The following is a 23,894-nucleotide window of genomic DNA, read 5'->3' as shown; positions in this document are numbered from 1 at the left end:
CACTGCGATTTAGGAAGCTTAAAAATCACGTGTTAAAAGAACATTCTCTCTCTGGCAGGAAGCAATACATCATAGAAAATAAAAGAACATGACCTATGCCCCTATTCCTATCTCACATGAATCCTACAAAACTTTCAAATAGACTACGTAAGACTTCTTAGCAAATATATGTGAAATAAAAAGTTATTTTTTCAACAATAATACTCACATTTCATATTTTAACTTAAATAAAAAATAAAATTAAATTCATGAAGAAAGTCTTATGTAATTTACACAAAATACTTATGTCTCAACGAAAGGAACACATTTATGGGCTGGGTATCATTTCTTCAAAACACAAATGAAAACAACATAAATAAATATATATAACAATATTAATTAACTACAATATTTACTGTACAATTATCCAGCTTCATATTGTATATATATACATATATATATATATATATATATATATATATATATATATATATATATATATATATATATATATATATATATATATATATATATAAATATATATATATATATATATATATATATATATATATATATATATATATATATATATAAATATATATATATATAAATATATATATATATATATATATATATATATATATATATATATATATATATATATATATATACATATATATATACATATATATATATATATATATATATATATATATATATATATATATATATATATATATCTATATATATATATATATATATATATATATATACATTTGTATATACACACACACATATATATATATATATATATATATATATATATATATATATATATATATATATATATATATATATATATATATAAATATATATATATATATGTATATAAATATATATATATATATATATATATATATATATATATATATATATATATATATATATATACATATGTGTATATATATATATATATATATATATATATATATATATATATATATATATATATATATATATATATATATATATATGTTCATGGTGTCATTTGGAGTTTTCCTTAGTCAAAGGAGGGGCCAGGGAAGCTGAGTAAACCAGTTGGAGTCATTATATCATTACATTGTAGGTGTTTTAAGGGTGCGATGAAAACGTTCAACCATTCTGCTGTCAGCAGAGGTTTTGGCAGTTTTCTGTTGTTGAGTGATGCCCAGGAGATTTGCTTAGAGTTGAAAGTGGTTCCCCTTTCGTAAATAATATACTCAGGGAATCCGAATCTGACTATCCAAACAGAGATCACGGAAGATGTACATGAGTGGGATGTTGTAATGTCCATTGCAATGATGTCAGTCCAACAAGTGAAGTGGAAATTTATGGTATAGAGGTATGGATGTCCTTGTTATGTGGGTGAGAGATATACTACGTTGACGTAAATGGGGGCAAATGACGCTGAGGTTGAAGAAAACTGCCCACTCCAGAATCCGTGTGTCAATGTACTTTTAAAGTATGACATGAAGTTATGGGATGGACCTAATCGTTATTTTCTTCAGTAAATCCATCCCAAATGATTTTTATCTTCAATTGCTATGAAGTTGACTGGCACAATGAATGTGAAAGGTCACGAATGAAATTAAACACCTGGCGACACATGGGAGTGAATATCTATGGTTTTGGTCAACCAGTACTGATATGACAGAGGAGGGTAGCGTTGAAGTCATCGAGGGACGTCTTCCCAAAAGAGGGATGTGCAGGATATTCTACATACTTGGTACTCTAGATATTTTTAATGGGCTTGTGCAAAGGCCTTGTAACCATTCCCAGGTGAGTGGCAGCCCATCTGGTTCTTTTAGAGCATCAGCAATGTGATTCATTATCAGGGAACGTCTTGAAGGAACAATTTGCATTCATCCCCGGAAGTATGCTGAATTATAAATTCGCGTCATGAGTATTTAAATACTTATGAGTATTTTCTATTTAAACTTTTACTTTGACTATTCATATGGTGGCAGGAAGGCCTTCTAATCTTCAAATTTGTTAATTTCATTGAAAATGCTTGGTACTCGAAAGTGTCCCTCCTGTGGCTGTTAAGGGCTGTTGTGCCGTTTCACTAACTCCTTTTTTTTTGGTCTAACAAATCTTACATCGTCGAAGAACGACAGAGGAGGGCAGACTCAGAACCTTACCATTAGAAAGTCAATACACAAGGTACCTTCAGCTTAAACTAATAAATAGATTACATTGTGGTTTTTATCCAAGTATCTATAGCATGCATTGGTAATTTACGACACCCGAATCCCAGGCATTACTCGTCCTAATGAAATTTAAGACCTATTTCTGCCTCTTCCATCTCCATAGTCTTCCTGTCTGGATGGATACGGTGAGTACTAAGCATATAATAGGGTAATATGTTAAAGGTATCTGTGTTAAATCTCTAAGGCCTTTGTGTTGCCTCTTATGAATAATCCTTCCTCCCTACCATAATTTTAGAATTTATATTAAATCTTTCAAGTTATAATTGTTTGAAAGTATTTTTCTGGTCTTTATTACCATTATGGTCGTTGCTCTTTTTTGTGGCAAACATTATGATTATTTAAGTATTGGTAAGGACTTTATTGGGTAATATTTCCGTTACTTGGTTATAATGTGACATAAATTTAAATTTTACCATTGCGCTATTTGAAGGGCAAAATACATCTTTCAGGATATGTTGATCCAGATCGGATATATATTTATACGTGGTGTGGTGGCTTCAAATTTCTGCAATAAGCCCCAGTTTACTCACAGCAGATACTAGTATTATTCCATATTTTTCTTAAATTGAATAAATTACATTTATATCTTACATTGGTATATTCTCTTTTGGAATAAATTCAATACCTTCTGTTGTAGTCAATTATGATAGTCATATCATAACTAAATATTTTTCATATATCGGTTTACTCACAGCAGTTTACTCACAGCAGGCGAGGAAGTAAAGCTTAGCATAACCAGGAAATACCCTAATAATTAAAACCCTCAAATTATCTGTTATACTAACTTGAAGAACTATTGTTTATCCAGTTTGTATATCGATTAATTTATAATTATATTTCAAGTTTTTCGTGTAAATAAAAATGTTGTTTGCATGACATGTATAATTTATTATTCCTAGTAGCAAGTCAAGTGCTTCATAAATTTGTTTTCAGCTTATGGCACCCAACTGGGGGTCACACAAAGTGAGACTGCTGGTTTTGGTGCAGAGTGGCGGATATGACCTGGGATCTGGGTTTTGTCTAATTACTTGAATCTTTTTCAGGAGATTTTTTTCATAATTAAGTTGCCTATTATATCTGTTGACTGCATTTTTCACAATGGCTAATTTACAGGCGCTTTTCGGACAACGGAAGGTGGTTCGAAAGAAAGTAACAGATTGTTTCATAAAGTCTGATATATATTCATCATTAAATTCTGCTCGAAGGTTATCGGAGAAATGTCTCCTATTGAGTTATCCAAGATAGTTAACAGACTTGAATAAACAGATTCTAACTAATACATTTTCAGTTAAAATAGATGAAGCAGAACTCAATGCAGAATTGACCACATGTCGGGATTACTTTCATAAAATTGAAAGTTGTTTACCACTTCTTGATGTGTCTGGCAATAATAATGGTTTCCTTAATCCTCCTGATGTAGCTAGATGTTTATTAAGGCAGCCTACAGGTCCTCTCCCTAAGATTAGTAGTGGTGAAGGAGAGGATCTTTTGAAGTTTATATCAGAGTTTGAAACCACTACGAATCTATATCAGTATCCTGACAGGGATTTGCTCTTGTTACTTAAGCAACAGGTTGAGGGACGTGCTAAACTTTTGTTGAGTTCTTTAGAAGCAGATAAGCAAAGTTTTACGGATGCCAAAGAGTTATTAATTTCAGCCTTTGCCTCTGAAGATATTTGTAAGAATTCCATAATAAAGAAAATTATTGATTTAAATTGAAAAGATGGTGATGATCCCTTCCTCTTAGTTTCTAAGCTTAAAACTGTATAAGACTGTGAAAACACTCGATATCAAGGCTGACCGGTTTCTTGGGTACTTTGCCTAGAATGGCCTTTAAGACCGTTTCCAAAGACATCTAGTTCATATTACAGGAAAAACACATCCTTCCTTGAACAAAATTCTTTCAAATATCTTCGTAGCTTGTGAAAGAGATGAAGCTGATGGGTGGGTTACTAAAAGTATAAAGACCAGTTCTCCACCAATTGTTAAAAGTTAACACTCTCCTCCTAAAGACAAAACTGTCATTTTGGCTGTTGAAGCGGTAAGGAAAGATGCAAAGTCAAATAAGGCTCCTAACTGTTTATTGTGTCTTGAAGCAGGCAAAGCAGATTTTTCACATTTTATTCATAATTGTTCAAATTTTCCTTCCCCTTAAGATAAGGTGCAATTGCTGAACTCCAAACACGGTTGTGTAAAGTGTGCACAGTTTAACCCTGGATAGGTACGCTCCTCGGACACCCCTTTAAGGGTATACTCGGACGCGAACGACCCCGACGCCAAAAAAAATTCTTAAAAAATCAGTTTTTGCAGTAACCTCCTTTTTTCTTTTGCCAAAAAAACTTCAATGAATGCTCAAAACAACTGTAAAGATAAATACTATTCATCTGCAGAAAAACTATTTATTATAAATATTTTAAAAAATTAAGTAGAAAAAAAAGACCTGACATAAAAATTCATAAAAAAAATGTTTATACATATATACACAAATCCTTTTAGGAATTGATTCTTGAATGTTTAGGACACATCTTGATGTATTTTGGGTGAAGTCAGACCCATGGAGGTGAAGATCTGAAATGAGAAAAAAAAGGGTAACTTTTTTTGGCCAAAAAAATTTGTCCAAATTTCATGAATTTTTTTGGGTACCCAAATGAAATAGGAAGTGGCTAATTTTTTTAGGGAATAAACATATGTTATCCTAAAATAGAAATATGTAAAAAAATCATTATTTTGTAAATTACATTTATATCAGGGGCCATATCTAAAGGTAATTTTTTGAGTACTTAGAAATTTCGTAAAAAAATACATATATTTAATATATAATATGATATTTATGCAGGTAAAAATATACCAAAATATCACAAATTCTATAGGGAACAAGAATATATATAGATAGGGCCGCTTACGCTTCGGATATGTCCACAAAATGGCCGCCAACCACACTGACTCACACTCCCTAATCTGCCACTTGAAATGTAGGAAGGGTATGTCAATTTCAAGGTGTTATTTACTAATCTAATTATTATTGGATATGCATAAAAATTGTATGGTGGGTTGCTGGATAATTGTCGATTATTTTACGACTATAAAATTAAAATTCTGACCCAAAAAAAATTTTTTGAAGGGAAATAAAATCGGAAAAAAAAATGTAAAACAATATATTTTAGCTAAAAAAATTTGATGATATTCAATCAAAAAAAAAGTAAACAAAATTTTCCCACAAATAAACATCTAGAGGAATCATTACTCTGTGATAGTTCCTTAGTACGTAGTAATTTTGAAAGAATTGGGAAAAAACGAAAAAATGGCAATCACCGGAAAATCGAACACATACCTATATATACGCCATATCTGGCTAAAAAAAAAGATAGGCATGGGTAGCCAGATCATCTAGAAACACTTTCCAACACTATAAAAATATAAGTTTTGCGACACTACTTGCCAATTCCTTACGGTAACATGACTAAGCAAAAAAATGCAAAACAAATAAAAAGGGGCACTCGCGGAAAAATGGCTAACATTCTAATATACGGCATTTCAGAAAAAAAAAATTCAGCCACGTGCTAGGCAAACCATCAAGGCACATTTTCCGACAAATAAACATCTAAATGAATCATTACTCTGTGATAGTTCCTTAGTACGTAGTAATTTTGAAAGAAATGGGAAAAAACGAAAAAATGGCAATCACAGGAAAATCGAACACATACCTATATATACGCCATATCTGGCTAAAAAAAAAAGATAGGCATGGGTAGCCAGATCATCTAGAAACACTTTCCAACACTATAGAATTATAAGTTTTGCAACACTACTTGCCAATTCCTTACGGTAACATGACTAAGCAAAAAAATGCAAAACAAATAAAAAGGGGCACTCGTGGAAAAATGGCCATTCTAATATACGGCATTTCAGAAAAAAAAATTTCAGCCACGTGATAGGCAAACCATCAAGGCACATTTTCCGACAAATAAACATATAAATGAAATATTACTCTGTGATAGTTCCTTAGTACGTAGTAATTTTGAAAGAAATGGGAAAAAACGAAAAAATGGCAATCACAGGAAAATCGAACACATACTTATATATACGCCATATCTGGCTAAAAAAAAATAGGCATGGGTAGCCAGATCATCTAGAAACACTTTCCAACACTATAAAAATATAAGTTTTGCGACACTACTTGCCAATTCCTTACGGTAACATGACTAAGCAAAAAAATGCAAAACAAATAAAAAGGGGCACTCGCGGAAAAATGCCCAACATTCTAATATACGGCATCTCAGATAAAAAAAAAAAGACATGCACGTGTTAGCCCAACCATCAAGGCATACTTTCTAACACATAAACATAAAAAAAATGAATAATATACGGCAATTCCTTACTACGTAGTAAATTTTTACAAATATTGAAAAAAAAACAGAAATTGGCAACCGCAGTTAAATACCCAATATACCAATAACTACGTCGTATCTGACAAAAACAAAATCACGCATGGGTAGCCAGATCATCTAGACACACTTTCAAACACTAAAAAAGCAAAAGTTTTACGACACTATTTCGCAATATCTTACGGAAAAATGACTTGGCAAAAAAATGAAAAAAAATGAAAAAGGGACACTCGCGGTAAAATGCCCGACATTCTAATATACGGCATCTCAGATAAAAAAAAAAAGACATGCACGTGTTAGCCCAACCATCAAGGCACACTTTCTAACACATAAACATGAAAAAAAAAAATGAATAATATACGGCAATTCCTTACTACGTAGTAATTTTTACAAATATTGAAAAAAAACAGAAATTGGTAACCGCAGTTAAATACCCAATATACCAATAACTACGTCGTATCTGACAAAAACAAAGTCATGCATGGGTAGCCAGATCATCTAGACACACTTTCCAACACTAAACAAGCAAAAGTTTTACGACACTATTTGGCAATATCTTACGGAAAAATGACTTGGCAAAAAAATGAAAAAAAATGAAAAAGGGGCACTCGCGGTAAAATGGTCCTCGTGGTGAGGAACGACATTTTAACTAAAAAAAAAATCATGCACATGGTAGCCAAACAATCCACCAAGACTTTCCACAACTGATAACCTATACAAGTTGCACCATTCTACGACAATTTCATAATACGTAATAACTTTGATAATTATGCAAACTACCTTAGAAGGGTAAACTCGGTCGCGCTCGACCCCGACGCGTCTCAGAAATCGGGGAAGGAGTACAGCTACAGCAATGCACATCTGGACACTACTAGAGCGTGTAGGGGAGACACCTCCTGCAGGTCGATCACCCACAAATTCAGTCACGGGGGTGAGTCACGTGAGAAAAACCTGTTTTTTTTTTACGCTCGGGGTCGCGAACGACCCACCGTACCTATCCAGGGTTTTAATCATGTTTCTAATAAATGCTACTTTAGGTTTAAGAATCGCTGCAATAAGTGTAAGGGATGGCATATGAATTACCTATGCGATTCACCGTCTTCAACTGTTGAAAGATCTGAAAAGCCTGAAGCTGAAAAAGATAATTCTGAGCTTGCAAATCACTTTAATAGTGGAGTCGCTACATTCCCTACTTTCTCTTTCAGCATTAATGGCCGTAATGATATTCACTGGGGCTTAAAAGACAGCGGCTCTCAAAGCACATTTATTACTAGTAGGGTGGTCAAATTATTTAACCTCAAAGTGAAAAGTTATAACGTTAAACTTAGAGAAAATGGGTTCAATGGAGATAAGGACTATTATACTAAGATTGTTGAAGTATCATTGAGGATTGGTAATTCATCTTTTGTAATTTCTGCCTTGGTTGTGCCTGATATAAATATAACTCATAAATTGCCTTTGCTTGGTAAAATATTTGAAGGTTTTCGTGCCAAGGGCCTAGTATTTGCTGATATAATGCTCTGTACAAATTCTCAAGGTATTATCTATATTAAACTTTTACTTGGTACAGATTTTTCACATTGTTTAACAGGAACTGATGTAGTTTTGGGGAAAATTAACAAATTTGTATATACAGAGTCTCTTGCTGGAGTGATGTTATCAGGTAATACTGATTTTAGGTTGAAATATTTGGATTTACTTACAGGTAACTGTAAAGCCGAGTCTGCAGCTACCATTTTTCAGAAACAGTTACTCGTTCTTAAATGCTAAGATTGATATTTTGGCTGATAATGAAATTGATGACAAAGTTGAAGTTAACTGTTCCTTTTCAGTAGTTAATGCTAAAGGTAAAGTGATGGAGAAGCAGCTGCAGCAGGCCACCGAATAATTATGAGAATGCGAATGCTATTATTAACTAAATAATGATCAGAATATTTACAATGATGAAACTGTAGAACTCCATAAGCAGTTGGTGGATTTTACTATTAGGAACTTGCATAAGAAAAAAGCAGATTGACGAATTGTGATTCCCTTATTATGGAATAGCAAAGTTTCTCATTTACTGTCTTAAAATGAAAGGCTTTCAAAACTTGTACTGAAATCAAACTTGAAAAGACTTAAACAGCAAGGTTATTTACAGTTGGTGGACCAGACTATAAAGGACCAATAGAAAGCGGGTATTATTAAGCCCATACAAGATTTTGATCTTTTCAAAGTAGAAAATCGACAATATTCCTTTTTAGCCTCATATGGCTATTTGCAAACCGGACAGGGATACCAGAGAATGTAGGATTGTGTTTTTAGGCAATCTCAAAGATTCTAGCAAGGGTATTTCTTTGTCACATAATAAATGCTTGTACTCTGGGCCCCCACTAAACCAAAAGTTATCTTCTTCTTATCTACACCTTAGATTTCATAGGAAATTACTAATATTTGATCTCAAGAATGCTTTTAATATGTTATCCTTAACTGACAATAATCATGCTAAATTATTGTTTTTTTTAGTATAAGAATGTTAGCCAAGGAGATTTTTCTTTATTGCTTTTTAGAATTCTACGGTTGTCCTTTGGTCTCAGATTTAGTCCCTTTTTACTTATGATATCATTATATTACATACTAATTTTGCAGCCTTCTGAGAATTCCAGAATATCCGAGTTCCAGAAATTAATTGACTCGCTAATGTATATGGAAAACGGAGCTATTACTGCAAATACTGCAGGAGAATTAGATTGGGCATATATTCAAGTTCCTGCTATTTTTTAACCTTTTAAATTTTATATTTAGCAGGCTGTTTGAAACGAGAATGCTTTGCTGGTACAAATTAATCAGGATGAAGAAATAACTACTAGCAATAACAAATTGTTTGGATTGATTTGGGACAGAAACACTGATGAGATTTTCACTAGATCTATTTTACAGACAATTGCTTCTCAATGTGATATATTTGGATTTGATATGCCTTTATTTAACCGTTGTAGATAGTTTATGCATCGGCTGCAGTGTCAAAAGAGCTTAGGTTGGGATCAAGTATTAGCTGTGGATGTCCAAAAAGAATGGCAAAATATATGTAAGCAAACCAACAAGGCTCCTCCTTTGAAAGTTTCCAGGTACAAAGGTCCTCGTGATGGTAGCTTTAATATTGTTGTCTTTTCAGATGCAAGTCATGAAATTTATGCTTGTGTAATTTACTTGCAGCATATTGAGACATGTATACTCAGTTTTGTACATGCTAAAAATAGACTTGTTAATAATCAGTTGAAAAGTAAATCCATGGCTTCTCTTGAACTACATGCCTTCAATCTAGGTTTTGAGTGTGCCATGGATATTCCCAGAGACTTAGCTGGCTCTACTTGATTAATGCCGTTGAAAGTGGAGAATATTATAGCATACACAGACTCTCTGTGTGCACTGCATTGGTTAAACTCCGCATATCATAAGCTAGACAGATTAAATAAGCTTTTTCCCTTTGTTCTGAATAGGATTAATAGCATACAGAGGTCATGTGAAGTTTTTCCAGCAAGGTTCAATTTCATTTCTGGCAAGAATAACTCTGCTGACTTGTCACCAGATGCATTTCATATATCCAGATGCAAAAATCTTGTTTTTTTCTCTGGACATAACTGCCTTGTAAATGAGGTCCCTGATTTGTCAATTGTTATTCCAGCATTTGAATCTGCAGCAGAGACTCGATCTAATCAGTTTTCTGTAAATGTTGCTTTATATTCTGAATACCTACTGGATATTTGTAAATTTTCAAATTTCAGGAAACTTGTCCTTTTATACCGTAGAGTGTTCGTTATTTTTCAGAAGTGGAAAGTAAAGGCTAGAATCCGAAGTAATCCAATAAATGCCAACGCTAATTATTTTTCATTAGCACTACGCCATTTGATATCCGCAGAACAACAGAAACCTTTTCCAGATGTGTTTTTTGTTTTCAGAAAGGTTTAACTTCTTTGAAGGAGATTCCTTCTATTATAACTAAACTTAATTTATTTTTAGATGAACAGGGTATATTGAGAGTAAAAAGTAAGTTTAAGAAGTGGAACTATAGTATAGATGAAAGGTTTCCTTTGCTGCTGCCTGGAGATAGTCATTTAACCAAACTCATTATATGGGGTGCTCATATAAAATTGTTACATTCAGGATGTTATTCTGTTCTGACTGAATTGAGGCGAAATTGTTATATTCCTTAACATTTTTCAATTGTCAGGAAAGTTATTAAACGATGTGTTCATTGTCGGAGATTCAATAACAGAACAGTGAAACTTAATGAGAATGATTATAGAGATTTAGACCCACCTACCATTCCCTTCGCTAATTTTTTTATTGATTATTTAGGGAATTATTCTGTTAAGAATGAAGGAATTTCACAGAAGATTTGGTTTTTATGTATATCGTGCACTTGGTCAAGAGCCATTAATCTTAAAATTTGCAGGAGTTTAAATGTATCTGATTTTCTTAGAGCCTTTCAACTACAGTGTTTTGAGCATTGAGTATCAGTGACTTAGGGACACAATTGGTGGTAGGAGCAAACGCTATAAGTTCTTTGATTAATGACCCACAGCTGAAATTGTATTTTGAAGAGAATAATGTGAAACACCACTCTTTCAAACAATATTTCAAAGGTTGCAGTCAATTAGGGTCTTTAGTAGAGGTCTGCGTTAAGATGACCAAATGGCTAATTTTTGGAGCTATTAAGAATAATGTACTTTCATATTGTGATTTTGAATTTCTTGTCTGTAACGTTGTGTATCCTGTCAATGGGCGACCCAAAGCATTCAAAGAGGTTGTCCGAGACAACGATGTTAATGATGTGCCAGAACCTATAACACCTGAAAAGCTTATCAGGGGATATAAGTTGTCTTCGTTGAATTTGATTCCTGAGCTTCAACGCTCTCAAGTTGATGATCCAGATTTTAATCCAAATCATTCTTGTGCTTCTAATATTCAGAAAAATTATCCAAAATTGTACAATGTTAGTAATTATTTGGTGGAAGCATACCATAATGAGTTTTTAGGTACTTTAATACACCAAGCTGTGGATAAACAGGGAAGATATCACCCTGTTGCTCATGAAGTAATTAAAGTAGGAGATATTGTATTGATCAAAGAAGAATATACCAAGCGAAGTAATTATCTGTTGGGTATAGTTTTAGAAGAATTTATAATGACTTGGGTGAGATTACTCATGCAGTTGTAAAGAAGGGAAAAACCTGCCAAGTTACGAGGTTGCATATATCCAATTTGATACCAATTCTTGAAAATTGTACCCATATTGAACATCCACCTACTATTAATGATAACTCCATCAATATGCCTTCTAGTCGCAAAAGAAGAGCTGCGGCAGTAAGCAAAAAGAAGAGAAGACAAATGCTTAATTAATTTTACTTATTTGTATATAATCTTAATAATAAGTTTTTTACGAATTTCACTTGATTTGAGTTTTTAGGTGTAAATGTTTGTCATTAAACATTTTCATCTCCCGCCCTGGACTATGCTGAAATATAAATTTGCATTATAAGTATTTAAATACTTTTGACTATTTTCTATTTAAATTTTTACTTTGACTATTCTTATGGCAACAGGAAGGCCTTCTAATCTTCAAATTTGTTAATTTCATTGAAAATGCTTGGTACTCGAAAGTGTCCCTCCTGCGGCTGTTAAGGGCTGTTGTGCCGTTTCACTAACTCCTCTTTTTCTGGTCTCACAAATCTTACATCGTCGAAGAACGACAGAGGAGGGCAGACTCAGAACCTTACCATTAGAAAGTCAATACACAAGGTACCTTCAGCTTAAACTAAAAAAAGGTTACATTGTGGTTTTTATCCAAGAACCTATAGCATGCATTGGTAATTTACGACACCCGAATCCCAGGCATTACTCGTCCTAATGGAATTTAAGACCTATTTCTGCCTCTGCCATCTCCATAGTCTTCCTGTCTGGATGGATACGGTGAGTATTAAGCATATAATAGGGTAATATGTTAGAGGTAACTATGTTCAATCTCTAAGGCCTTTGTGTTGCTTCTTATGAATTATCCTTCCTCCCTGCCATAATTTTAGAATTTATATTAAATCTTTCAAGTTATAATTGTTTGAAAGTATTTTTCTGGTCTTTATTACAGTTATGGCCGTTGCCCTTTCTTGTGGCAAACATTATGATTATTTGAGTATTAGTAAGGACTTTATTGGGTAATATTTCCGTTGCTTGGTTATAAATGTGACATAAATTCAAATTTTACCATTTCGCTATTTGAAGGCCAAAATACATCTTTCAGGATATGTTTATCCAGATCGGATATATGTTTATACGAGGTTTAGTGGTATTGAATTTCTGCAATTAGCCCCAGTTTACTCACAGTAGGTATTAATAATATTCCATATTTTTCTTAAATTGAATAATTACATTTATATCTTACAATGGTATATTCTCTTTTGGAATTAAATTTAATACCTTCTGTTGTAGTCAATTATTACAGTCATAGTACAACTAAATATTTTTTCATATATCGGTTTACTCACATCAGTTTACTCACAGCAGGCGAGGAAGTAAAGCTGATCATAACCAGGAATTACCCCAGGAATTGAAACCCTCAAATCATCTCTCATACTAACTTGAAGAACTATTGTTTATCCAGTTTATATATTGATTCATTTATAATTATATTTCAAGTTTTTCGTGTAAATTCAAATGTTGTTTGTATGAAATGTATAATTTCTTATTCCTGATAGCAAGCCAAGTGCTTCATAAATTTGTTTTCAGCTTAGGAAGAGAGATGCTGTGGTTCACTGGCTGATTGAGCATCAAACGGTTGAGTGAAAGTGTGCGCCAGAAGCATATTGTCTGTACGAATGAGGAAGTGAGTACCTCCTAAGAAGTGGTGAAAGTAGTGTACAGACAAATGTACTGGGAGCAATTCGCTGTCGAAAGTAGTGTCCTGATATTTTCTTTCAACATTTTTCTACTGTAGAATGTCAGTAGGTTGGGAAATATGTTGACCCCTGCTTGATTACTACACCAATAGCGACCTCACTGGATTCAGTGTAGAAAAGGATAGTGATATGTGGCACTGGAAATATGAGGCCAGAAGTGGTTGATAGAATATTCCTTGCACTGCAGAAGGCAGCTTTTTAAAAGGAACCCCACTTCAGTTCTTTTGGCTTGCCCTTCAGGAGGCATAGAGGGCTGTTAGAATGGCTGCGATTACTGGAAGAATTGGTGATAAGCATTGATCATTCTCAAGAATTCTTTGCATTCTTTGACTCTCTAGAGTGTGGGGGGGGGGGGGGGAAAGTTATTAGAAAGGTGTGGACTCCTGCAGGTATGATACACTGCACAAAGAACAATACTTTGTTTGTACCAAACATGCACTTGTCTCAAAGAACTACAAAGAAATTCAGTTGTAGGCTACAGAGAACAATGCGTAAAGGATAGGCGTGTTCCTCTTTAAAGGCAGAGAACAAACATATGTCATAACCAACATACACAGAAGAAGAGGTACTATAAAATGAAATTTATGAGCCATTGAAAAGTACCCCCATACATTGCTAAGGCCAAAAAAAAGCCGTATTTGAAGGTGTATTTACAAAAGGGGGAAGTGATGGCAGTTTTGGGATGTGTTCTATGTTTATTGGCCCCTGATAGAACCTCCCTCAAGAGGTCGAGCATGGAGAAAATTCTGCGTTCTGCAAGTAAAGTGTAACATCGGCGATGTTTAGGAGGGCTTTGTGATCTGGTTCTGTCAGGAGGTTCAGATGCCTGTAATTCACACAATGGTACAGATAGCTATCTTTCTCAGGACAATGTGCAAGATCAATAACCATAGGCTTGAGGCCTTTAAGCAAAGTCCATTTCTTCTATTTTGGCGAACGTTTGTTTAGCAATTACCAAAGAATTCAGCGTCAGATACATGAATCCGGTGAACACTGGGAGCCCCGTCGTCTTGATATGGTAATAGGTAATATGTATAGCGGGATTCGTTGACGTTTGGCGATGTTCTGGACAGTAGACTTCCGTGTATAATGTGAGTGCATGGGGGTAAACCTCCGTGGGTGCGCTGATTTTGAGCAAGTAGTTGGAGGTAGCATGTTGAAGAGAAGTCGATGAGAAGGAGTCTGTGTCGACTAATTATCGACACCTCATATCAACCAGGAAGTAGAAGAGTTCGAGGAAATATGTTTCAAGTAGCGACAATGTTAGGTCGGCAATATTAAGTCGGCAACAAGGAATTTTCCTTGGTATTTGACCCTGCCAAATGATAGTGTTAATGTCTCGCACCTGCTGGCAGAGATCGCAGAACCATTGACCACTACCAGGTGGATATCAGGAGGCTTAGAATGACCATGTTGTGTTCTTAATAGTGACTTTCGTAGAACAGAATGGCAAGCACTTGTCTACCAAAAGACGTACTCCCATACCTGAATCATCTAAAAACAAAAACAAAAGATTATTGACATGGGTGGCCACTACCACAAGTGATACCCTACTTACACTTTTTTTTTGGCCACTGATAACTGTTCACACATTTCTTAGCAGTAACATGACTACAAGCGATGAAAGACAATAAATGGCTGTAGAGGTCATTGGTCAGGGCTTAGGATTAAGCTTGACCCATATCTAGGCAGACCACGGGATCTTGCGCTGGCCGGCCTTAATTAGGACGAGAGTGAGGGTGGCATATGCGGGTGGTGGGTGGCTCTCTTGCCTCTCCGGCACGTCACGGGGTGGACGTCTGTATCCTACTGCATTCACGCCCACTCCAGTCAATATTAAATAGTTTTCCCCTTTGTCAGGAATTTAGGCGTGGATGGAGGTCTTGAAGGTGGTGAAGTAGTTGTCCATATGTTAGTTAACTTTGGTCATCAGGTCATTCATATGCTAATTATCGACATGGGGGATGACAGCGCATGTAGCTTCTGATAAGCATCATACCTAAAGGACAAAAATTAAGTTTATCTCACGAAGGAGAGCCATTTGTGAAATGTAAGTGAGTAATGATGGTAATTTTATGGGACAGTGTCTTCAGGGATCGCATTAAGAATGTAGTCTGCTTTGGCACTTGAGCGAGTCATGCCCTTCATGTGAAACCAAACTTTGGTGGGCTGAAACCAGGTGAATGTCTCTACTGGGGAAGACTGGTAGTTAAACGGATGGGGCGAGCATAGTAGAGTTAAAGTCAGAGGGTGGTATCGTTAACACTAATGAAGAGATGGTGGGAGGCAGTCGGTCCTCTGGCAGTCACCAATGTGTGATTGGATTGGACCATTAGGTTTTAACCGAGAGGCTAGATGAAAGCAACTAACTTTATTTCAATTGATAACGAATTTATACATAAGAAGGCCTGAGCATGAATATCAGATAAGGTAATCCATGTCATGGCAAACATTATCATGTTCGATTATGTATGTATCTGTGTATTTATGTGTGAATGTAACATAAATGGATGGAAATCAATGCAAAGCTCCATAAAACTGAGCAATACACGTCTAAAAGTTACAGTGGGATCTCTCAAAAATCATAATTATTTGCTAGCAGTCAGAATTCACACCCTTTGAAATTTTTTCCTCAATTATAGTGTTAAAACATTTGTAAATCTACTTGCAAATAAAAAAAAAATAAAGTATAGGAAAAAATATATGATCATTGAACTGTTTGTACGTTACACGTTTCATACACCATACACTGTAACAATTTTCATTTTATAAGTTATCACTCGTTCCTCCCTACACTGTTAGTAGCCCACCATGTATTTTCAGGCTAGCAGAGGCCTATTAATATTTATTTTTTTTCTTCTACATTCTTGCTTACAAGTTGCTTTATAAGAACTTGATGATTGTTTAATGAAGTTTAGATGCATTCCCGTCGCCTCTCTTTTATCACCTAACGGCTGGCTAGCACATCTTTGTCTGAAGGATATATGACAAAAAGTCAAATCTTACTATGATCATATCGATACATAGCTTGTATCAGGGATCAAAAGACAGTCACAGATAAAATGCCTATTTGAATGATAGGAAAATGCTATAATATTTTCATTTCTAAAGGTTTCCTTCTGTATAAAAATGATGAATTATCCCAAAAGTTTCATGGTTATCTGTCTCTCTCTCTCTCTCTCTCTCTCTCTCTCTCTCTCTCTCTCTCTCTCTCTCTCTCTCTCTCTCTCTCTCTCTATCTCTCTATTTGTAATGTTGATGATCGTTCTAAGTTTCCTCATTAGATCTTTCTTTAGGGACCATCTCTGGTGTCATTAACTCCACGAAACTTGGAGTTTTCCTTCTGGACACGTTTTTACCACCTTTTGGCAAAACGTTTCTTTCTCTTTACTGTTTTACCTCTGTTAGCAATTGGCTTACTTCTTCCATAGTGATTTTCTACTTTATAATTCTTGGGTAGAATTACAATGGCATCTTAAGCAAATGTTTCATAGATTACTGTTTATGAAAGTATTTGTTTTGTAATTCATTCCATTCGCGCTTACTGTGACTAAATCATTTGTAATGCTTCATCCCTTTAATTAAATTTTCCCCACTCTCTCTCTCTCTCTCTCTCTCTCTCTCTCTCTCTCTCTCTCTAGAAATTTGTACAGACTAGCAACAATGATATTCTCAATCTTATATCACAATTCTTCCTTAAGTTGATCTGCTGTTTTGTCTAACGTCTTCTTTATTTTAAGCTAATGACATACTACAAGCAGCAAACCGTTGCCGCGAAAGTTTGAACCTGACATACTATAGCGGCAAACCGACCCTTGTCCCAGATGGCAGGCTGATGCTCTACCATAGAAATAATCACTTCCGCAGACATATTCAAAAAGGTTCACTTTTGATATCTGTATATTATTAGGAATTCCTGAGAAACAGGAGTGTGAGTGAGAAAAGAAGTGCACCTGACGACTGTTTTCAAGCTACTGCAGATCAAAGTCATAACAAGCAGGGTTGTCTACTTTGGGTTGATCGCGAGCTTAGGGAATTATATTAAAAAACAGTTAAACACAGTTTTGCTTTTAGCAATAAATTTTTCAATAGATAGTACTGTGTAATTATATAATAATAGTATTATCTTGTTAGTTTAAAACCACTTCTACCAATATAGGTGAAATTGGCATTAATAATGAAGCAATGAAAATATAAGGAAATAATAGAAGTAATACATGGAGATTTTCAACATACTTACATTAGTAGAAAACAAATTTATAGCGAAGCGAAAAATCTATTTTTGGGTGAGGTAGCCATGTCATCCTGATGGAAGTTCCTAAAAAGTAGCTTCCTAGGGTATATTTGACTACAGTGATATTCCTAGAGAATTTTACCTTCAGGTATCCAGAATTCTAACTCCTAGAGCGAATATCCCTAAATAAATCTAACAGGGATATCGCATAATATCAGAGGACGTATTCTTGACACGTCACATAGCTATTTTCACCCCGAACAGTATTAACGCTTCGAGGGGTTACAGTGACAAGAATCTGAAACGAGAATGAAAAGAGAGCCGCTCATAAGGAATCTCTCCTATTCCGTTTCCAGGGCGTATCTGATGAAGGCGGTAGCGCCCTCTTTATTCCTTGTAGCGATATATGAGGTGCTACAGATACTGTATTATAGGGAGGGGTCAATAAGCCCTTTTACAATGAAAGGGAGGGCGGGTCCATCAGGACGACATGGCTACCTCACCCAAAAATAGATTTTTCGCTTCGCTCAAAATCCGTTTTTTGGGCTCAGGCCATGTCGTCCTGATGAAAGTTTACCGGAGCATTACTCAACCTATGCCGTACTCTCAAGAAAGTATTTTCCTGGTCCGTCTAGACCTAGACACCTGTGATTTTACCGTTATACTTCATTTCATCTAAGCATGAACTATGTTAGTGCTTCCTGCCCCCTACAGGGAAGAGTCATACTAGACTATGGAAAAAGTCTCGAGGAGTACATATTAACTATGGATGACAAAATGTATAGTGGTCTCGCCCTATACATTATAAAGCAAAGATTGTATAAGAGTCACCAATGTCAGTATGAATTCCTGACATATCCCCCAGTGTGTCTACTATTATTAAACTATCGGATAACAGTTTTATCCGTATAGGAAAAAATTTTACATCTCTACCACCATCCCCTTAGGGTACAACGTCAACCCTTCCTAAGGAAGGGTTAAAGCGAGTGGATTTTTGCTTGAATCAGGGAGCAATCTCAAAAGATATACCATGATAAAAATATCCATATTTTAATCTTAATGCTCAGTACATTTCTAATAAAATGAGTGTGGGTGAACAAGACGCAGGGTTTACTATGAACTAGTTTATTAAAATTTAATAAACATACATATCAGATCAACCTTTATAAAATTTATAAAATGTGGACGATATCCGTTAAAGCATAAAGAAAACGGTCAACAAAAAATATTGTTTCGTCTACAGGAAACAGATTTGCCACTTCAATCGAATTATTAATAATAATGATACAGTCTGTATACTGTTTATTTACACTAGCATAACAAACGCTTGGCACAAGTGTCCGTATTATGATATAGTTCCCCAAAGTCACTAGAACAGTTCGTAAGGACACGTTAGTGGCTTATTGCTCAGTGTGTAGTAACAGACTGTGACTACACACCCACCCTCTTAATTAATTGTCCCAAATTAATTACACTGTTCCTCGCAGATTTAAACAGAAGGTTAAAGAATTCTACCTGCTGCTACCACAGACCTCTTGTGTTGCTCCACTTGCTTCGCATAGTGCATAAAGAACACCTTGGATGACTACCAGCCGGTGTACGAACAAAGATGTTCAAAGTTCATATAATCAAAGAAATTTTATGGAAGAGGAAACTTCACTTGGATCATGACTTGCGGGTGTACTGTCTGGATACGTTCTGCGAATAACACAGGTGATTTTCGCCCTTTGAACCCGAGGTTTCTCCTCTGAACAGCTGTCCTCACATAAAGTCTGAAGTTCTATGAAGATAGACCTTTAGGCACTCCACTGGACATAGAGATGCATCTTCCTTCAGAGGGCAAATTCTCTAGGGACCCCATCTGTTGGTGCTGTTGGTGGGTAGCTTGTTCTTGGTAAGAAACGTTGGGTCTGGAAATAGATTCAGTTCTCCCTCCAAGAACTGGACGTGGCCTTCCTCTCCAGAGAGAGCCAGTATTTCACTAACTCTGGCCCCCAAAGCGAGTACAAGCAGAAATATGACTTTTAATTCAAAACCTTCTTAGCGCATTCCTCGTTGTTTATTATTTATGCACAATGAAGAATCTTATCTAATGACCATGCAAAGGGTCTTTGGATGCGCTGAAGGGCTAGGCCTAGCATGGGCCTTCGTAATTCATTAAGAACGTCGTTAGAAAGGTCGACCTGTAAGGCATATAGTATATGTCTTGTCAAGGCAGGCTTGAACAATAGTATTGTGTTGGCTGTTAAACCTTGCTCATGAAGGTGAATGAAGAATGATAAATAGGAATCTGTTGAGATTTCTTTTGGTTTCTTTGCCTTGACAAAGGATATCCGCTTCTTCCCTGAAGCCTCATAATGTCTTCTGGTTTCCTCCAAAAGTCTAAACTGACTTTTGACACCGAATCTTTTTCTCATCGCTAAGGAGAGAAAATCATGAGATGTAGGTTCCGGGTTTTCTGTGATGAAGCAAAGAGTCAACTTTTGCATTTGTTGAGACAGGGATGGTTCCGGTAGCGGTATGAATTTTAGTCGTAGTTCCAATGCCAGAGGGAACCACATGCTATTTGGCCACTTGTGGGCCACTATTGCCGCTTTCCCTTTGAAGGATCTCAGTTTGTCGAGGACCTTCAAAAGGAGGTTGTGCGGAGGGAACAGATAAATACTGGACCATCTGTTCCAGTCTAGGGACATAGCGTCCACTTCCTCTGCTAGCGGATCCTCGTATGGGGACACATAACAATCTATTTTCTTGTTGTCTTTCCTCGCAAAGAGGTCTATCTGCAACTCCGGGACTTGACTCGAGATGAAGGAGAACGATCCTGCGTCAAGTGACCATTCTGACTCTATTGGTGTAAACCTGGATAGAGCGTCCGCTGTCACATTGTGGACCCCTTGAACGTGAACTGCTGACAGGTGCCATTTCTTCCTTTCCGCCAAACGGAATATGGCCAACATCACTTGGTTGATTTGAGGTGACCTCGACCCTTGTCAATTCAGGCATCTCACTATCACCTCGCTGTCTAGAACCAGTCTTATGTGGGTTGAGTGGCGATAAGATACGTTCTTTAGTGTCAGAAGTACTGCCATGGCTTCTAGAAAGTTGATGTGAGATGACGTGAAAAGATTGGACCAAGCTCCTTGGACTCTCTTCTGATGAGAGTGACCTCCCAAGCCTTCCACTGAAGCGTCTGTGTGAATAGTCACTGACGGGGGAGGAGGTTGAAAAAGTATTGATTTTTTCAGTTGCTTGGCATTGGACCACGGCTTGAGAAGCGTTCGCAGTCGAGTCGGTAGTGGTCTCATTAGATCTCTTCGCGCGTTTGATGCATATTTTCTCCAGACTCCTGTTGCATCCTTTAGCTGTGCTCTTAGCACTGGATCTCTTATCGAAGTAAACTGTAGAGAGCCCAGCACTCTCTCCTGTTCGCGTCTTGATATCCGTTTTGATTTCAATAGTCTCTTGACAGATCCTGCTATTTCTTTCCTCTTCTTCCCAGGAATGGAAAGTCGAGGTGACTCCAAATTCCAGTGGATTCCCAACCACTGAAATTATTGAACTGGAGAAAGTCGAGACTTTTTTATGTTAATCTTGAATCCCAGATGTTCCAGGAACTGGATCACTATCTTAGAAGCTTGCATGCATTCTTTCCTGGATGCTGCCCACACCAGCCAGTCGTCCAAGTAGGCTAATACTTGGACCCCCTTTAGGCGTAATTGATGGACGGCTGCGTTCGCAAGCTTCGGGAAAATCCTTGGGGCTATGTTTAGCCCGAAAGGCATGGCTCTGAAGGCGTAAAGTTTTCTATGTAACTTGAAGCCTAGGTAGGAGGAGAAGTGACGATTAATTGGAACGTGCCAATAAGCATCAGACAAGTCTATAGAGATGGTAAATGCCCTTTTGGGCAGCAGGGTCCTAATGTTTTGAAGCGTGGGCATTCTGAACTTGTAGTTCACTATGAACTTGCAGAGTGGCGACAAGTCTAGAATGACTCTGAATTTTTCTGAGTCCTATTTTGGAACACAAAACAGCCTTCCTTGGAATTTGATGGACTTAACTTTCCGGATTACTCTTTTGTCTAAGAGCTCTCGGACATATTCTTCCAGAACGGGAGTTGAGTGTTTGGAGAATTGAGGAAAATTAGGTGGAGGACTGCTCCAGCTCCAACCTAGTCCATTCTTTATTAGGCTGTGGGCCCAGGGATGGACTTAACTTTCCGGATTACTCTTTTGTCTAAGAGCTCTCGGACATATTCTTCCAGAACCGGAGTTGAGTGTTTGGAGAATTGAGGAAAATTAGGTGGAGGACTGCTCCAGCTCCAACCTAGTCCATTCTTTATTAGGATGTGGGCCTAGGGATCGAAGGTCCAGCGATCCCTAAATAGTTGTAGTCTCCCTCCTACTGGAAGCATCTCACTTCTGCAGTTGTGAACCTGAGGCCTTGCCTCCTTGACCGTGTCCTCCCCTGGATCCCCTTCCCCTTGAAGGGCGTGTAGAAGAACCTCTGGCTGTTCCTCTAGCTTTCGAACGATAGGAAGAAGTCTGCCTTTCGAAAGCTGGGTTAAAAACTGGTGACTGTGTCGCCACTTGTTGAGGTACCAGCTGGTACATGGTTGGAGGTTGTGCCACTATCTGAGGCACCGCGGTCACAGGAAGTTGTTGTTGTTGCTGTCGGTAGTGTTTAGCCTGCCGAGAGGATGGCCTAGGCCTTTTTGTCTTCTTCTTGGGTTGGGGACCCTCATGTGGAGAAGACTTTCTCTTAAAATCTAAGCCCCACTTTTTGAGAAGGTTCCAATTCTTCGTGGCAGCCTTGTCTACTACCTCTTTAACCACTTCGTTGGGAAAGAGGTCCTTATCCCAGATACGAGAGGAGATCAGTTTCCTCGGTTCGGGCCTCACGGCAGCCGAGGCGAACAGGAACTCTCTACAGGCTCTCCTAGCTTTAATAAAGCAATAGAGATCCTTCGTAACTGTGGCCAGATTGGTTTTGGCCACTACCATGAACATATCCTGGTTCTTGTGGTCACTTGCCATCGTTTCTAATGACGTTCAGCAATATCAGCCTCCAGCTTCCCGACTGAGAAGGTAAGGTGGACGTCCTTCCAGTCTTCTTGTTCCAAGGGCAAGGTCAGAGATAACGACTTGCACTCCTCCAAGGAGGGCCATGGTTTCCCTGCCTCCACCACCTTTATGGCTGCCTTATATCCCTTTTCCATGAAGGGAAAGGCTCTGGTTGGAGAGGCCACAAAGAAGGGAAGCTTCTTACTCAAGGCTGGCACCTTTGAGTTTGTGAGGCCCCTCTCTTTCATCGAGCTCGCTAGTAACGCCTGTGCTTTACTATGGTCAAGAACTATGACCTCCTTCGGCTCCGTCTCCTCCTCTGAGGCTGGCTCCTTCCTAAGACGGACATAGCAGTCCGGGTAAGAATCTTTGTTGGGCCAAAATTCCACCTCTTCCAGAGGGAATTGATCCCAACTTTTCTAATATAACGATCTTCCCGGTTGTCATTGGCATGTGTTCGGCATACCTCCAAGGAATGGTATCCGAGCACAAAGGAAGATCCTTCACGTTGAGTCGCTTTTGGGGCCCACGTGATGCTGCAAGTCTACTTATCTCCAGTTTCATTGCAGCTTCCTTCTCATCATTCTTCTTTTGAATTTGTTGAATCATCTCAACAATAGAAGAAAGAGACCTTCCCAGTTCGTCTGGGATAGCAGACGATGTAGAGGGAACAGGTTCTGGGTCCGGAACTGTTGTAACCGACACCTCGTCGATTTCTTCCTCTTCTACTTCAGGAGCCTGGGACAGCTCCTCCTCCTGAGATTCTCCTAGAAGGTCCTTGTCTGTAGAATCCGACACCTCCGACATCTTATTGTCCAATTGGATGTCTTGAAGGGTGGCCGAGACTTCTGAATCTACCAGATTCTGGGCAGTTGGTATCTCCACCTGAGGCTGAGGAATGACTGCATCAGCCGATGCTTTACGGGAAAGGTAGGCCCTCATCTTCTCACTTGGAAGGTAGGGGCCTGAGGTGTTTTTCTGAAAACATCTCACCCAGGTTCGTAACTTTTCCAGGGCAGCATCCCGTGACTCCGTCGACTTGGGGGTGTCAAATG

The sequence above is a fragment of the Palaemon carinicauda genome, chromosome 17 (genome assembly GCF_036898095.1).
Source record: "Palaemon carinicauda isolate YSFRI2023 chromosome 17, ASM3689809v2, whole genome shotgun sequence".
Classification (NCBI taxonomy): Eukaryota; Metazoa; Arthropoda; class Malacostraca; order Decapoda; family Palaemonidae; genus Palaemon; species Palaemon carinicauda.
This window is presented reverse-complemented; position numbering follows the sequence as displayed.